We start from the raw sequence: 15,219 nt of genomic DNA, 5'->3' as shown, positions 1-15,219 counted from the left end.
TGAAAAGATGGCAGAAATGCACACAGAGCGCTCTGGGTAGGCAAAGATAAGTCCAGATTTTAGGTACTGACGTTTAATTCTCTGCCTCTAACATTAGAGCTGACATTTTATTTCCTAAGCTCCTGACTTCATTTTTGCTCACAGACCCCTCCCTCCCTCTGCCAGGCTGCCAAGCACGTGCACGCACACACATGGGGAGACATGCACATGCAGGTCATTCCCAATGCCTTTTACTTCCAGCCTAGCGTTCATCTCCTCCAAGTTCCTACTTTTGTTTTCTGGCAACGTGCTAACATCAGCACAGCTCAGGATAGGGCGTTCATTGGCATCAGGCTTTATGTGCTTGCCTAAAAATGATTAGCTCATCAGAAAGGTTCAGTGGAAAAAATGGAGCAAAAGTTCTCTCTTGCTCTCGCTCTCCCTCCTACCGCATGTTTTAATCATCAAAGCTCTCCTTTCACATTAACGAATCCTTGCTGGAAGTGAGGCAGGCACAATTATCCCCATTTTACAGACTGGGGAAAACACCCGTTCCACCAGGTGCTAGGCATTTGCCACTCCTCCTGGATCTTCCAAATACTGCAGTAATGAAAAATGTATTGATATGGAAAGATATTCTTCAGGGTATAAGTGTGTCACCACACAAAGCCCCAAAGTCCTGGGGAGCAGTTCTGCCCAGGCAGCACACATTTGTCCTTTCTCCAGCTGTTTCACCCCTCCTCAAACACAGGTTCAATATGTCCGTTTTCTACATAGAAACTTTTTAGGCTGCTGACAATATAGGTTAGCATTTACTCAACCATATTACAGGGTATGTTAGATGCTACTTTAATGTATGTACACTACTTAGCAGGATAGAGACAGGTATCATGACATATGTATGACAAAAGGTGTCCATGATGCTCCATAATGATTTAAACCAATCATATCTGGTAATTTAGTATTGCATGAAACAAGGGACCAGTTGCCCATCTGGCAGTCCCAAACCCAAGAACAACCTTCCCACAACAATTTCTTTAACCTTTCCGTCTTTTCCCACCACAGCAATATTAATCTCAGAAGGTGACACACATCTGCAAGGTTCAATTATTGGGGCAAAAACCTCCTTTGTCCCAACATACATCGGGTGGTTCAGATAGCAACATCTATAGCCAGTGAGGGTTGGGCTCCCAACACATCCCATTATAAAACCTTTTTTTTTTTAAACTTGGTTTTAAGTTTGTCAGATTTTAACACTTTTGGCTGAAATTTTCCAAGCTGAGTGACTCTTCAAGCAGAATAACTGGGGGGCATTTTTCAGCAAAAAATGTTTTGGTCATTTCAGAAAATGAACTTGGGGAAAAAAAAAAGTTTGCCCATGTTACCAAATGGGTTGTAAGAATATATATTTTGTAACTTCATACCTTGGAGAAGGGGCTTTGTCATTTGTCAGGAAGTCACTCTGCAAGCAAGGATGTGCCTTTTGCTGTTCCCATGAAAAATTCTTCAAACTAGACCAAGTTAAGACTTGTTTGCTAATGCTTGGTAGAGCTTTGTCAAGAACATGACTATTAATTCCCTGATAATTCCATCTGTCGTTAGCATGCTACTGTTCACCACCACTCTTAAATGCATCTGGACTATGCATACGCCACTCCTACAGGGAAACCGAGCATACGGCGTTTCAGGGCTACAAGGCCGAGCAGGACGTTCCCCACAACTGCTGCTCTGGGCTGTTCTGGATACCGGGTGCCAGAACTGACAGCACAAAGACTGTCTCTCCCTGGGCTCTGATTGCCCCTACTGCTGGTGCCCAGGCAGTGAGGAGGAGGAAGCAGCATGACTGAGAATGGAAAGTTATACAGGATCTGGAGGCAGAGGGCTGCAGGAACCAGACTGTGAGGGAGACCATGGAAATGCAATTAAAGACTATCAAAACACATATGATGGCACAGTGCCAATCCTGGCAGGGCCTAAATCATGCATGTTTCACTCCATACATCTCAATGTTGTTTTACCGTTGGCTATTTCAGCTGGGCTATAGTCCCAAGGGGAGCAGGCAGAACCACAAACTCCTTGGTGCTGAAACACACGCACGGTAGCTAGACTGGAAGTGACACTGTCCACCCTGCTGCTATGTCTTGGCTCCAAAACACAGCTAGTTTTAATTTGATTTAGTGGGGACATGAGAGGAATGACTTCAGTGCTCCTTCAACCACCTGAAGTCATCCCATCTGGGAAGTACAACCCATGAATTGCTTTGCTTCTTCAACACACTGACTCGGCCTCATCCTGGCAGGCTTTCCAGCTAGGTCTGCATGGGGTCTGCATCACAACAGTACCCAAGAGTCTAATAATCTAGAACGGATTTTGTCTCCAAATCCCCCAGTGAGGTATTATCTCCATACTGCAGATGAGGAACTGAAACACAAGTTAGACTAAGTGACTTGCAAAATGCCACACACACAGTCTGTGCCAGAAACTGAACCTGCTCTTGAGCGCCAGCCCAGTGTCCTCTGCCTTTGGCTTTCTGTTTAAAGAAGGCAATGAAAAATTAGACTTTCAAGACGACTACTGTAGCCAGTTTGCTTTACGGGAAACCTTACTTAGCCTGGTCTCTCGCAGCTTTCCACGTTACATTTTTTCACCCCAGAGAGGTTATGACTTTGGATATTCCTTATCAGGAAACAACAACTAGGCATATATCTATTGAGTTTTGTGGATGGCATGCTCTCTTGATTGATACCAAAGCCTGTTTCATCAGCGAGAGCAGCTAGACCACCAAGTCACAGGATGGCAATTATAAGCGACCCTTCCTGCTTCTGCCACTAACTTCCTTCACTTCACAATCTGGGCTGAGGACTCCTTGGCTGCCTGTGGGGGTGATCCCCAAAAGTGACCCTTTCAGAGCTTTCTCTCTGGCTCCCTGTCGTGTTGCGGGAAACAATACTGACAGTAGTTTCACTCGATTTTGTCTAGAGTATTTTAAAAAATAACTGTTTAGAACCAGGATAATAACATACTTTTGTGTTCTGAGATAGCTGAGCTGTGAAGGTGTATAAAAATACAAGCAGACAACAATACACCCAAAGGGGTAATTACATCCTAATTTTAATGTTTGACACAAACATCATGGCTAGGGACAGACACTATGCATAAACCACTAAGTGATCAGAAACTAGTTTAAACCTGTAACAGAACAGATGTTCAGTGCACACAGACCAGTTTAAAATGGCCAAAACTGGTTTAAGATAGACCTGGATGGATGTAATATCAGACTTAACTGATTTAGGTTAAACCTGTCAGCTGAACTTCTGCCACAGCTCCCCTCCCGATCTAGGTTAGATCTCAGTCCTCCTGCATCCCAGGATGCATTGCCGTCCCTGCTGGCCTCTCCCACCACAGGTTAGGCAGGCTAGCTACCCACACCAGCTTGCCTGCTCCAGATTGAACTGAGTTCACCTTGGGCTTTTTGACTATCTGCATATAGCCAGCATTTTATCCTGAAGGATCCCACAGCACTTTACAAACAATGGCTGGGACTAGAGGTGCACCGATACATTGGTCCATATCACATCAGCACCAATAAAAGGAAAAATCGACATTATCAGCAATCGGCTTTTTTAGGCTGATGCAGCTAATTATGTCACTGATAAACGCTGCATGCTGGGGCAGGGGCAGGCACTGCACAGCCGGGGTGGGGCGCAGGACAGAGCCACGGCTTGTCCAGAGGGTGCGGGGGGCAGATCTGTGTGCTGGGTGAGGGTGGCCTGCCGCCGCACACTTGGGGCCGGAGGCTACACTCAGTGCACTGGGTTCTTGCCAGCAAGGGGGGCTGGGCCCGGGCTGCACTTGGGCCAGGTTGGGCAGGGCAGGCGGCAGCGACAGTGCTGGGAGGGGGGGCTACAGCAAATTTTGGGGTGGTTGTAGCCCCCACCATAGCTACCCCTCCCAGTGCCGCTGCTGCTCACCCCAAGCACAGCCTGAGCCCAGCCCCCTCGGACCTGCCAGGAGAAGGCCAGCGCAGCCTCCAGCCCCGAGCATGCAGCGGCAGCCCACCCTTGCCCCATCACAGATCCGGGAGGCACATGCTCCCCACACCTCCCCTGGGGGTGCGTGCAATGGTAGGAGCCCCCCTGGACTAGCCGCAACTCTGTCCCACTTTCCGCCTCACCCCGGCTGTCCAGCGCCTGCCCCACTCCCTCCCTCATCACACAAGCCTCAATCTGCCCCCCCCTTCCCTTTCCCTGCCCCCCACTTTCACCCCACAGACATACCAGCTGGCGCTGCCAGGTTGCATATTGGTAATTGGATTGGTATTGGCCAATATGGCTGGTCAATAACTGGCCATAGGTATTGACCCAAAAAATCGGTGCACCCCCAACTGGGATCTTCAAGAGGCCTACATGAACATGGCATCCCCACAACTGATAAACCCCATACTACATGAAATTTTTGCCAAGGCCTCAGTGGGAAACCTTTACTGTCAGAGGAAACCCCCTCCAGATAATAAAAAACCCCGAGTATAGTAATGCCTTTCATCTCCAAGTGTGTTAAAAGTACTAATTCAACTTTAGACCTCTCCAGTGAATTGGGGAAATATTTGAAAAACTGAGGCACAGAGGCCACACTTTTCAAACTGTGTTGTCCACAGGCTCCTGTTTCTGCCTTCTGCTTTAGGCCTCTGTGTTTCTGAAGTGCAGCACACCCATAACTCAGCTTCCTTTTAGGCACCTAGCTTTGACAATTCTGCCCAGTGAAGTCAAGTGATTTTCCCAATTAGTTGTAGATCAGATGAGAGGACCAAAGTATCCTAGTCCTTACCACTGGACAATCAGCTTCAAAGGACCGATAGTGCAATGCTACATAATTTATCTTCCCATAAGAGATAAAAGACTGTGCTAGCATTTGAACCTGTGTTTCCAGGAGAGTCAAATATTTTTAGTCCTGACACTCACAACTCTTCATCATCCCCAGGACTATAATGCACTTCATCCATTATACTGAATGCAGGGGATTTAATTGATTGTTTTCTTAGTTTTCACTACTGTAAGTAGGCATCTCTAAAGCCACAAAATTTTGCAACGTCCCTCTGTGCTTTTCCACGCTCAAGCACAGCCTGGGAACTCACTGATACTGATTGCTTTCCCCTGATTTGGCTCTGAGCTCAGGCGCCAAGTAAGGGATCACAAATGGATAACATGCAGATAAAATGTTTGGCAGCTCCTCCCCTGTCATATGTTTTATGTTGCCAAGAAACAAAATAGGACTTATTAAAATGCTCTCATTAATTAACTGTTCCCTAATTCTCTTCTTTTTATCGGCATCTTGTCGATTAAGGAAATGCTTTTTATTCCTCTTTGTAAAAAAGCTTTGGAAGGAAAATGTGTTGGTTGAAGGAGTAACATTTAAGTAATGTTTATCGTCTTTAGAGGACTGTGTTTAACAAGCCCTTGGAATAAAGAGCCAAGTGCCAGATCCGCAGCTAGCAGAAATCAGAGCAGCTGCACGGACTGGACCACATAAGTCTGCCTTCCCAGTAAAATGACATCAGTAGGTTTACTCTGATTTATACTGGCTGAGGTCCTGGACCCTAATTTTTTGGTGGTTCTCTTCCTTTTTATTATTCAGACTGCTTTTAAAGGAGATAAGCTGTGAAGTCTGACAGGAGACAGATTTTAAGTTTAAAAAATTGATCACAGTCTTACTGGTACTAGAGTTGTTAAAAGCTGTTAAAACTTTTTTACTTGAACTTCTGTTTTTTACAAATTATCAAAAAATTATCATAAAATCCCCTTCAAATCTCTCTTTAATTGCTTATAAAGAAGTCGTCAATATAGCACCTATCATAACTTTGTATTAGCTGTCTGCAGCCATCACATGCAAGTGATGGTTTATATCACAGGACCTGGTGTTTATAGGGGACTTGAACAGATATGATCTCTCTTGGGAGAGTGACATAGCCATTACTGCCACTGCACTTTCGCAACCAATTTCTTCCTATTAATAAGCAGCAAATTAAGAATAGCTGCTTCTCTAGTTGTTTTCTCTATTGTCCGTACCAAAAAGGTGTCCTCAGCACAATCCGTAAATTTGCTGGACTGGGTGGTTGCTATCATGAGAAGATAGATTTCATGACCCCAGGAAAGGAAGGAAGGAGAATAGCAGAATAAAAAGAAATGTTGGACTTTAGAAATAACATACTTTAACGAAGAGAGCTAGTGGACAAGATGCCACAAAAGGCAAACCTATGAGAAAAAGAAGTCCAGGAAAGTTTGTTATATCTTAAAAAGGCAATATCAAGGATAAAGAGCATTCTACCATGATACAACAGGAGGATAGGAAAGGACAGCAAGAGAGCGGCCTGGCTAAACGAGGAGCTCTTCAATGACTGGAAATGTAAAAAGGAATCTTATAAGAAGTGGAAACTTGGCCAAGGTTAAGAATACTAGTACGAGGAGAATATTAGGAAGGCCGAGGCCCAAACTGATATACAGTTCCAGTAAGGGACATAAAAGGCAACAAAAAGTGTCCTGTAAGTATGTCATAATTGAGAGCAGGACCAAGGAAAGCAGAGGGGAGGGGAGCCTTTCTTTTCTTTACTTCAGTCTTCACATAAGAGGTCAATTATCAGATGGCAAGCACAGTTAGCGAACAGATTGGGGAGAAGATAATCTGCCCAGAGTAGGGAAGAACAGGCTAGACTTTATTTAGACAAATGAGATGTTTTCAAATTAGTAGGGTCAGATGAGATTCATCCTGGAGTACTCAAGGAATTGGCTGAGGTAATTGCGGAGCCGTTGGCTATTATCATGGGAGTCAGGTGGGAAAGGGGGAATCTTTAAAAAGAAAAAAAGGAAGACCCAGGGATCTGAAGACCAGTCAGCTTAACTTTGATAACCAGAAAGATGCCAAAGCAACAAAGCAGCTGTTCCTGAGCACTTAAAGGATAACAAGGTGATAAGGAACAGCCAGTGCGGATTTGTCAAGAGCAAGTAATGCTTAACCAACTGGTTTTCCTTCCATGACAAGGACAGGCTTGGAGAAGGATGAGGGAGGACAGTGGAAACAATATGCCTCAACTTCAGCACAGCTTTCAACACTGTCTCCCATACATCCTCTCACATGTAAACTTAGAAAATATAGTCCAGCTAAAACCAGCAACTAGTACTTCCATAAGTGGTTGGATAATCATGCTCTGAGTAGTCACCAATGGCTCAATGTCTAAGTGGGAGGAGGTATCAAGGGGGGCTCCCCAGGAGTTGTGCCCTGGGTCTAATACTCTTCATTATCTTCAGCAATGACTTGGAGGATAGGATTGAGTGCACACTTATCATATCTGAAGATGATACCAAGCTGAATGGGGTAATGAACACTATTGGGGGGTAGGGACAGGGTACTAAATGACCTTGATAAACAGGTAAAATGGTCTGAAATAAATGGATCTTAGGTGTTTCACTGCCAGCTGGGTGGCTTGGGCCAAATACAGCAGATTTTTAAGTGAGGAGTTGCTATGAACAGCAACACATGAAAGAAAGAACAAAAGTAACTGCTTTTAAAATACTTCTCTCCTTTTATGGCACATGTTGCCAATTCAGTTAGACAACTGCATGCGATCCATAAGGCTCTGAAATCTCCCAGAAGGGCACACTTGAAACAGTGTGGGGAGCTTTACTGTACTTTAAATGCTCAAGAATTATGGTGCTATTTGTGGGATTAACCTAGAAAGATTTCTGTGATGCTGTACAACTATTTCCATGCTCTACGGCCATCTCATGTATCATAGCCTCCAGCTGAATTCCATTTAACTTTATTTCATTAAAACTGTATTCCACTGGAAGTAATAAGCGAAGAACACTGCCATGAACCAAGAAGATCTTGCTTCTTATTACAATGATTAGAACAGTGACTCTCAACCAGGGTGAAGTGCCACCCTAGGGTGCCCTGAGAACCTTTAAAGGGTGGTGTGGGTTGCTGCACAATGTTACCACAGTTAGGGGTACGAACGTGATTTGCAACATAAACCCAGAGACTTCAAATAAAAATCCATCATGCTAGAAACATCCTAACCTGTTGTGATCTTTCTGCAGTCTTTGCTACAAAAGAAATGCTCTATTACTCCATTTTCTTGCATATAACTTGCTCCTAAATATATAACACTCATCCTAGTTTTGGAAGGCTCCAAAAAGGGAGGGGGTGGGGGCAGAAAACTTACCACGGAGTATGGGTAAGTGGTGGAAGTCTGGGGTCTCCAGGCACACCAATGTTGGGGCTCAATCTGCATGCCAGTAAAGGGGCCAAGCAGCGGGTCCAACCCTGTGCAATGGCTCCAGGGCTCTGCACTGACGGGAGCCATGGTGCTGGATCCCAGGCCGCATGCCCGGTCCAGCCATGGATAAATTCTGTCCCAATCTGGCACATAGCTGGGAAGGGACCTCCCTATGGGTCCAGAAATTTGCAACAGGGTCAGGGAAAAAGGGGAGAACAGTGGCAGTACTCATTTTTGTGGCTCCCAAACTCATAATTAATACTGCCACTGCTCTGGCTCCTCCCTCCCATATTTCTGAATCCACAGGAAGACCTTTTCCTAGAATATAATGCACACCACAATTCCCCTCAGCCGGTTTCAGGGGAAAGGGGCAGATGTTATGCAAGAAAATACAGGATTTTTCTGTACTCAGAAAACAACTGAAAATTAAGAGCAGGCATTTTCTGAATAGTGCCTTGAGTTTAACAAGGCATGCCTTGAGTCTAAAAAGGTTGTTAGGCACTAGATTCAATGAAGTGAGATGGTGCATAGACCTATAAAAGCACACAAAATGCTTTCATACTTTCAAGAGCCTAGTCAGAAACCTTGCTGAAACCTGGGAGGAACCTGACAGAAGTATGCATTTTCTTTCCACTAAATGGGACAATTGAATATGAAGGCATGACAGGCCTCAGTGTGTCGCTACTTAGTCTATTTGACATAAAAACTATGGAGGCGGTCATTTTTAATCATCAGAAACACACAGGATCAAAATTAAGGAGGCTTTCCTGCCCAAGTGGAAAAGAAGAAATGGTGACTTTACAGTTTATTCTCCTGTTGATGCCTGCTCATGCATTTTTACATTTACAAGAGTTTTAATGCAGGAGGAGATAGAGACATTGACATTAAAGCTTGGTGCTTGAGAGCGATCTTGCAGAGCCCCCATCTGTACCTGCACTGCAGAAGACAAGGACTGGGAGTAGTGTTCAGCACTGACACTCAAATTGCTCAGCGTCGCCAGCACTCATAAGCATGACTCAGGCAGCACCAAGAGCTCGCTGTGAAGTAAGAGATGCACCAGGCAGGGTTCTACATGTGGCTCTCAGGGAGCTTCTCACATAGACAGCCACAAGTTAGGCATCTTCTGTCTTATAGCCAGACTCCTTGGGTCCACTGGCTGTCAGGAAGGCCAGAAATTAGGGGGAAAGCTAAATAAGAACTGCTCTTCCATTGACTGAGCTGAGAGCTTGAAGTAGAGAAGACAACACCCAGCCATGTGAACCCAACTGGCCTCTTGGTACAGAGGTGGCTTTAGCAATCCGTTCTGCAAAAAATTATGTTGGACTAACCTGAACTATGATATCACCTGATGTAAGGGCTGCAGAACCTGCTTCTTAGAAAAGAGCAGCCCGTGACCTGCTCTAGCACTAGGTGTAGGCTTCACTGTATGCTCAGAGCATGTAGGGGCTTCGCATACCTAAATTTAGTATCCCGTACCCCATTAACACCATGGTACAGTGGCCTGGGAAGTCAGGAGTATGCTACCCAAGGACATACTTCAATTCTAGGCTGCACTGCTATTCCGATTCTGTGTTTCGGGCAAGACAATCTGATGTCCTCTAGTGTACTGAGGGTCAAAGGTTTCCTTGCATACGCATGGTCATACTATGTCAGGAAGTGAAGCAGCAATCAAAGCTTGTATTCCCATTAAATTCACACAATTCTCTCTCCAAAACTCCTTGCTGGTAACTTTCTTTTCTATTTATATTTTAATGCTGTGAATAATAATGCTCCCAACACCATCCTTTCTCCATACGTTTCTCACTGTCAATGCATCTGGGCTATCAGCACCACCACTTAGCTGAGCTGTTGTGTTCCCTATGTGCAGAACAAACATTCTTGCTGATGCATCCGGCAGTAGCAAATCAAAACACAATCCCACTGGCACAACACAAGGTTTGTTTCTGGAGTGATTTTACGAGCAGAAATTAATACTAACCAATAAGATCTGGTTGCCACTTGATTTAATAAGTAGCAAGCCATTTATACACCCCACAGATGAAGCCACCCACACAGAAATTCTACTAATTTTTACCATGAGTTCCACATTTGCTCCATGACAAATGATGGGTACAACAGAACTATGCGACTGATGGCTGGGACTGAGAGTGGGCAGTCTGAGTGAAAGGGAGGGCAATCAAGGCTGAACTCAAGGTCAACTGTGTTGCTCAAGAATACAGCCCAATATAGAATTGCAATCTCTAAATGGAGCTTGTCATCAGAGCTATGGAAGGCAGGACAATACCTACACGACAGACACCTACACTGGAAATTTAAATCCACCGTTCCATTCTCCCTGAACATTTTATTCCATGCAAACACCTTTTTAATGATCACACATTCTTGGAAGCCGAGTTTCCAGATAGCTTTGTTATAGAGTCATCATCTTTCCAACTCAGAATTATTTACAACTTCAACTCTGGCTTGCTGCTAGATTCAAATTCATCCTACACTTAAAAAAATCATTTCAACTTGTTCTCCCCATCTTCTCTGTGCCAGGAAAATTCTCCTGTTGATTTCACAGGTCAAATTTGCAATGGGCTCTTTATTCTCGTCAATCCAGATATCCCATCCTCTCCAGTGCTAACCTGAAAGTGTGAGATTTAATTTTCCTCATTACTGAAACCTCTTCTTCTCTGTCCTCCCCCAAGTCCAAACACAGCATAGTTGAAGAAGCACCACTGTTTCCCATGCAACTGTCCCATTTCACCTCCTAGTGATCTGACCAGGCCTGTCCCCTTTTTTAGTCCCTACAGCTTTCTATTGCACCATTTATCAATTCATTTACAGATGTTCGAAAAACCCCGGTCAGGATTAGAGTCTCAATTTGTTGGACAATGTATAAAAAAAAAGCAAAAGACAGCCAGCCTTAGACTCAAACGCTTTACAATCTATTTTTTATCTAGATGAATGAGCTATACAGCCACTTTAGAATACTTTGACTGTTATTTAAACATAGCCAGTGAAAACCTAGATGTAGGGACTGGATAGATCAGATAAAGGATGAGTACTGGATCTTCAAGCTTGATTCACCAGCTCACTCCAGCCACCAAAAGTTAAAAGCAACATCAATGGAGTTACATGCATATAAAACCATTTGCAGAGGAACCGGGCCCATAAGATTTTTATTGAAAGTCAAGTAAGGGGATGGGGAATTATATGTGTGGAGCCACTTATAGGGGTGAGATTAGTAGCACGTGATTCAGTTCATCTAGTGAGATTGTGTGGCTCACCTGGTATGTGCTATTGCACATTCAAAGTTGCCACACTGTAAAACAAGCCCCCTTCCAGCATAAATCACACACTTCAAGGGACACCTTCTAATAGATTTAAGTATCTCTGGAGAAAAAGATTGTCACACAATTAACAAGAGGGAAATCAGGCACATCTTGACAACATTTCATGGCTCCAGCACCACAGGAGAGTGATACAGTCTGTGCTGTTATTGCTGAATAATATAGAAACTTAAGTTAATTGCCTTTGAGGTGCATGACCCAGATCTATCTGCAGTGATAACACTTGTTTGCAGCTTGGGAAGGGAGCGGATATATCTTGAATTTAAAGGGAGATTTTACCCTACTGGATGTGGTTCCAAAGCTTTTCTTACAATAATTCCCGTTATTCTGGGCCCATTACATGATGTCTCATACAGTGAAGCAGGAAGGGCTGTGTCCATCAGATTTTTCAGGCATACGAACTCAAGCCAGATGTAGGATATGCTGCCAGTGTCATTAGCAGAGTGACCTACAGGTTAAGCCCTGGATTATCACACTGAAGACTCAAAAAGATGACACCTCTCATGAGCCCAAGGTGCTTTAAACAGCATCCATATGATTCGCTCCAAAAGGCTCCCTGCGCATCCCACTGAAATACATAGGATGAGACTGGACATCCATTAGAACTGCAAGAGAATCATACACGAGCATTAACACTTTTCAGAAACAATTTTGGGAGGAAGAATACAATTAACCATTTCAGAATATGGCTGTCTACTTCCAGACAGCCTCTGCAGATCTCAGAGCATTGAAGTAGCATAAAGAGCTTAATTAATGTATAGCCACAGTCTGCTCAGACTTCTGCCCAGACAATTTCCACATGCAGCTCAGTGTTAGATTAGTCTTATCTTGAGCTCTACACTAATCCCTACTCTTTAGTAAGCAAGATGTAGATCCAGAGCATTTGCATCTATCTGGAAACTACCATGCTGAGGCCCCCTACAAGCCACTCCAACATAAATGAATAATCACCAATCATCATCATGTTATCCCAGGGCAGTACAGAACTGGCTTGTGCACAGCGGCCCAGAAGGGACTGCGACTCTCCAAGATGCAGCGCATACAGAGTCTAAGGAGACAGATGACAAAAGTGCTACATGTACCTTGGAATCACCCCAAAACGGAGAGGCGGGATATGCTTTTTCCTACTTCTAGGAATAAAAGGTGTCTTTTGGGCTGTCGTGTCAGTGCCTTTCACCACTACAATTCCATGAACAATGGCAAAACCCTGAGGACAACAAACACAAGCATGCCTGCTGCTCTGACTGGCGGGGAAGAGGGAAGTTGTCTTTATCAGACTGTTCAGGAGGAAACTTTTGATCTGGTAAAGTGGTCCTGGCACCACACGAATGATTTTCGAGTTGTAAAGGAGAGGAGGCATGTTACCAACAGCCCAGTACTGCTCCCCACCCACCCGTCCCTCCCTCCCCGGTGAAAACCCTCCTGATTTTAAAAGATTTCATTGAAGCGGAGGTACCCATTTAAAAATAATGCTGCCTGAGAACAGGAAAAGGAAATAAAACAAACCAAAAAACACACGCACTGGAACCAATTGGCAGAATTTGACAGCAGAGCCAGGTTTCAGTGCACAGGGCCTCATTGGAAAGGTGATGCCTCTGTTCCTTGGGGCACCTGGCACTTGTCTAACCAAGCAATTGGTATATGAAATAAGCATCAGAAAAAGCTTTTAAATAAATCTGCTTGTGACACTGCAGGCAAAGGTGCCACACACCAGCAGTCATCAGGGAGCACAGAGGAACACATAGGTAATTAGCAGGCTGGGACTAAGATTGAAGCAAAGTTCACCCAGACTCAGCAGGGGAGTCTCCTAGGTCTGCTGCAGTCCTGTGACAAGGTTTCTGCACAGAGGATACATACACTTGGGCACCGGGGAAGCGGCACTGTGGCAGGCCCTACGATACTCTGCTGACTGCAGCCCCTCTGGGATCTCATAATGTCTCTCTCACTACAGCAATTACCTGCTGCAGAAATGAGTCCTGGGGCCCTGGTGCTCTCCAGAAAGATTTCTGTTTGCTTGGAGCTCTTTAAACACAGATTTGGAGGCCCTGACTACATGAGGACAGTCTGTCAAGATTAATCCTAACTAACTTTTAAAACAGGGCTTAATGTGGCTTAGTTAATACATGTGGAAACTTTTACTCACAACGTGCGCACTTAATTCAGTTTGAAAGTATACTAAACTAAACCACATTAAGGCCATTTTGTAACGCTGAGTGAGTGCATTCACATAAGCATTTAATAGTTTAATAAATCCACTTTTAAATGTGCACCTTTAGTTAATTTGGCTTAACTTTTCTAGGTCTCCCCATGAAGACAAGCTCACAAGCCATAAAACTGGGGAGCAAGAGAAATCTTCCTGTTCATCATACTGCAGGTCCTCAATATAAAGTCTCATGTAACATGGTAACCAGGTATATTTTTGGCCCCAATTCCAAAGCAATCTTCACTGCAATACTCGCCTTGCAGGTGCAGTGGAGAACCCCTTGGTGATATCTAAAAGTCAACACACAGTTAGTTTGCAGGGTCTGCTTTTAGTAGGATTGTTAGACCTGGCTCCTTCCCCAACTCTTGCACAGTATGTATTGACTCAAGGCTGTGACATCCACTCACAATCCTAGGAAACTCTTCGAGCAGTGATTCTCAACCACGGTGAGTCCCAGTAAGTATGAGGAGATAAGTGAGGTGAGAGGAGATAAGCAGGTAAAGGAAGCTCAGGCTCTCTATGCCTGGCTGCTCAACTCCTGTATAAGAAGATATGCACTATAATAAATACATCAGTTTTTGCAATGCCCAATTTACATAAGTTACTGCTTTGAGTCCAAAACGGTTGAGAACCACTGACTTAGGTTTTAGAGTAGTTGGGTTGCAGTGAGATTGTAGGCTCCCTAAGCACCAAACATATAGGCTCCCAACTCTGGGCTCACTCTGTCATCCTCTATCTAACAATCCCCTATCATCCTCTATCCACTACAGCCATATGAACAGTAAAAACCCACTGCCCTTAAGTCCTGTCTTGTTCGAGTGGCAGCTCCCTTTACTCAACATCGAAGCTACTGGTACCTGGTAGAGCTGCAACTGAGATGCGTCTTACAATACGGCATTTCAGAAAGTAGGACTTTTCTGGAGGAGGACACTGGAATGGCAAGGTCCTGAAGTGGCAACCACACACACCATCAGAAACAACCTGGTTACAGGTCTTCACTTCAAAGAAGAGTCGGCGGCAAGAGCTGAAGCACCTGTCAGGCTTCAGTCTAAAGGTATTCAAAACTGAACACTGTACATAGTGCAAATTATGGTTTAAGCTGCACTTGACAGCCCCTCTGCTTCTTCTCAAGTAAAGGCTTCATATGAGGATTATAAAATAGGTTCAGCAGAAGTAGTGCAAAAAAGGCTGAATTTTACTGACGCTTTCAGAGCAGGAGTTAGGAGCAGAGAACAGGCCCCCGTCAATGAAGGTTACTACTGTCCTTTCTAACTGGGACTGCCAGCTGACTGGTTTGGGGAAAAGAATAAACAGCTTTGACATTATTTATCACTCCAGACATTTTGTCATTTCTCCCTGAATCTTGAATGCCTTCTTAATGACCCATTTCCTTCAAGCAACACCCTTTCTCCAGCCAACAATGCAAGGAAGTT

At 44.4% G+C, this 15,219-nt stretch overlaps 1 protein-coding gene across 13 annotated transcripts in view; it reads right to left on the bottom strand.

Moving 5' to 3' along the window:
- ABLIM1 (actin binding LIM protein 1) overlaps positions 1–15,219 on the bottom strand; it is a 324,221-nt gene that overhangs the window by 234,002 nt on the left and 75,000 nt on the right. The window lies entirely within an intron of this gene.

Source organism: Alligator mississippiensis, chromosome 6, assembly GCF_030867095.1.
Source record: "Alligator mississippiensis isolate rAllMis1 chromosome 6, rAllMis1, whole genome shotgun sequence".
NCBI classification, from domain to species: domain Eukaryota; kingdom Metazoa; phylum Chordata; order Crocodylia; family Alligatoridae; genus Alligator; species Alligator mississippiensis.
The sequence above is the reverse complement of the archived record's forward strand: the minus strand, read 5'-3'. Positions and strand labels throughout refer to the sequence as shown.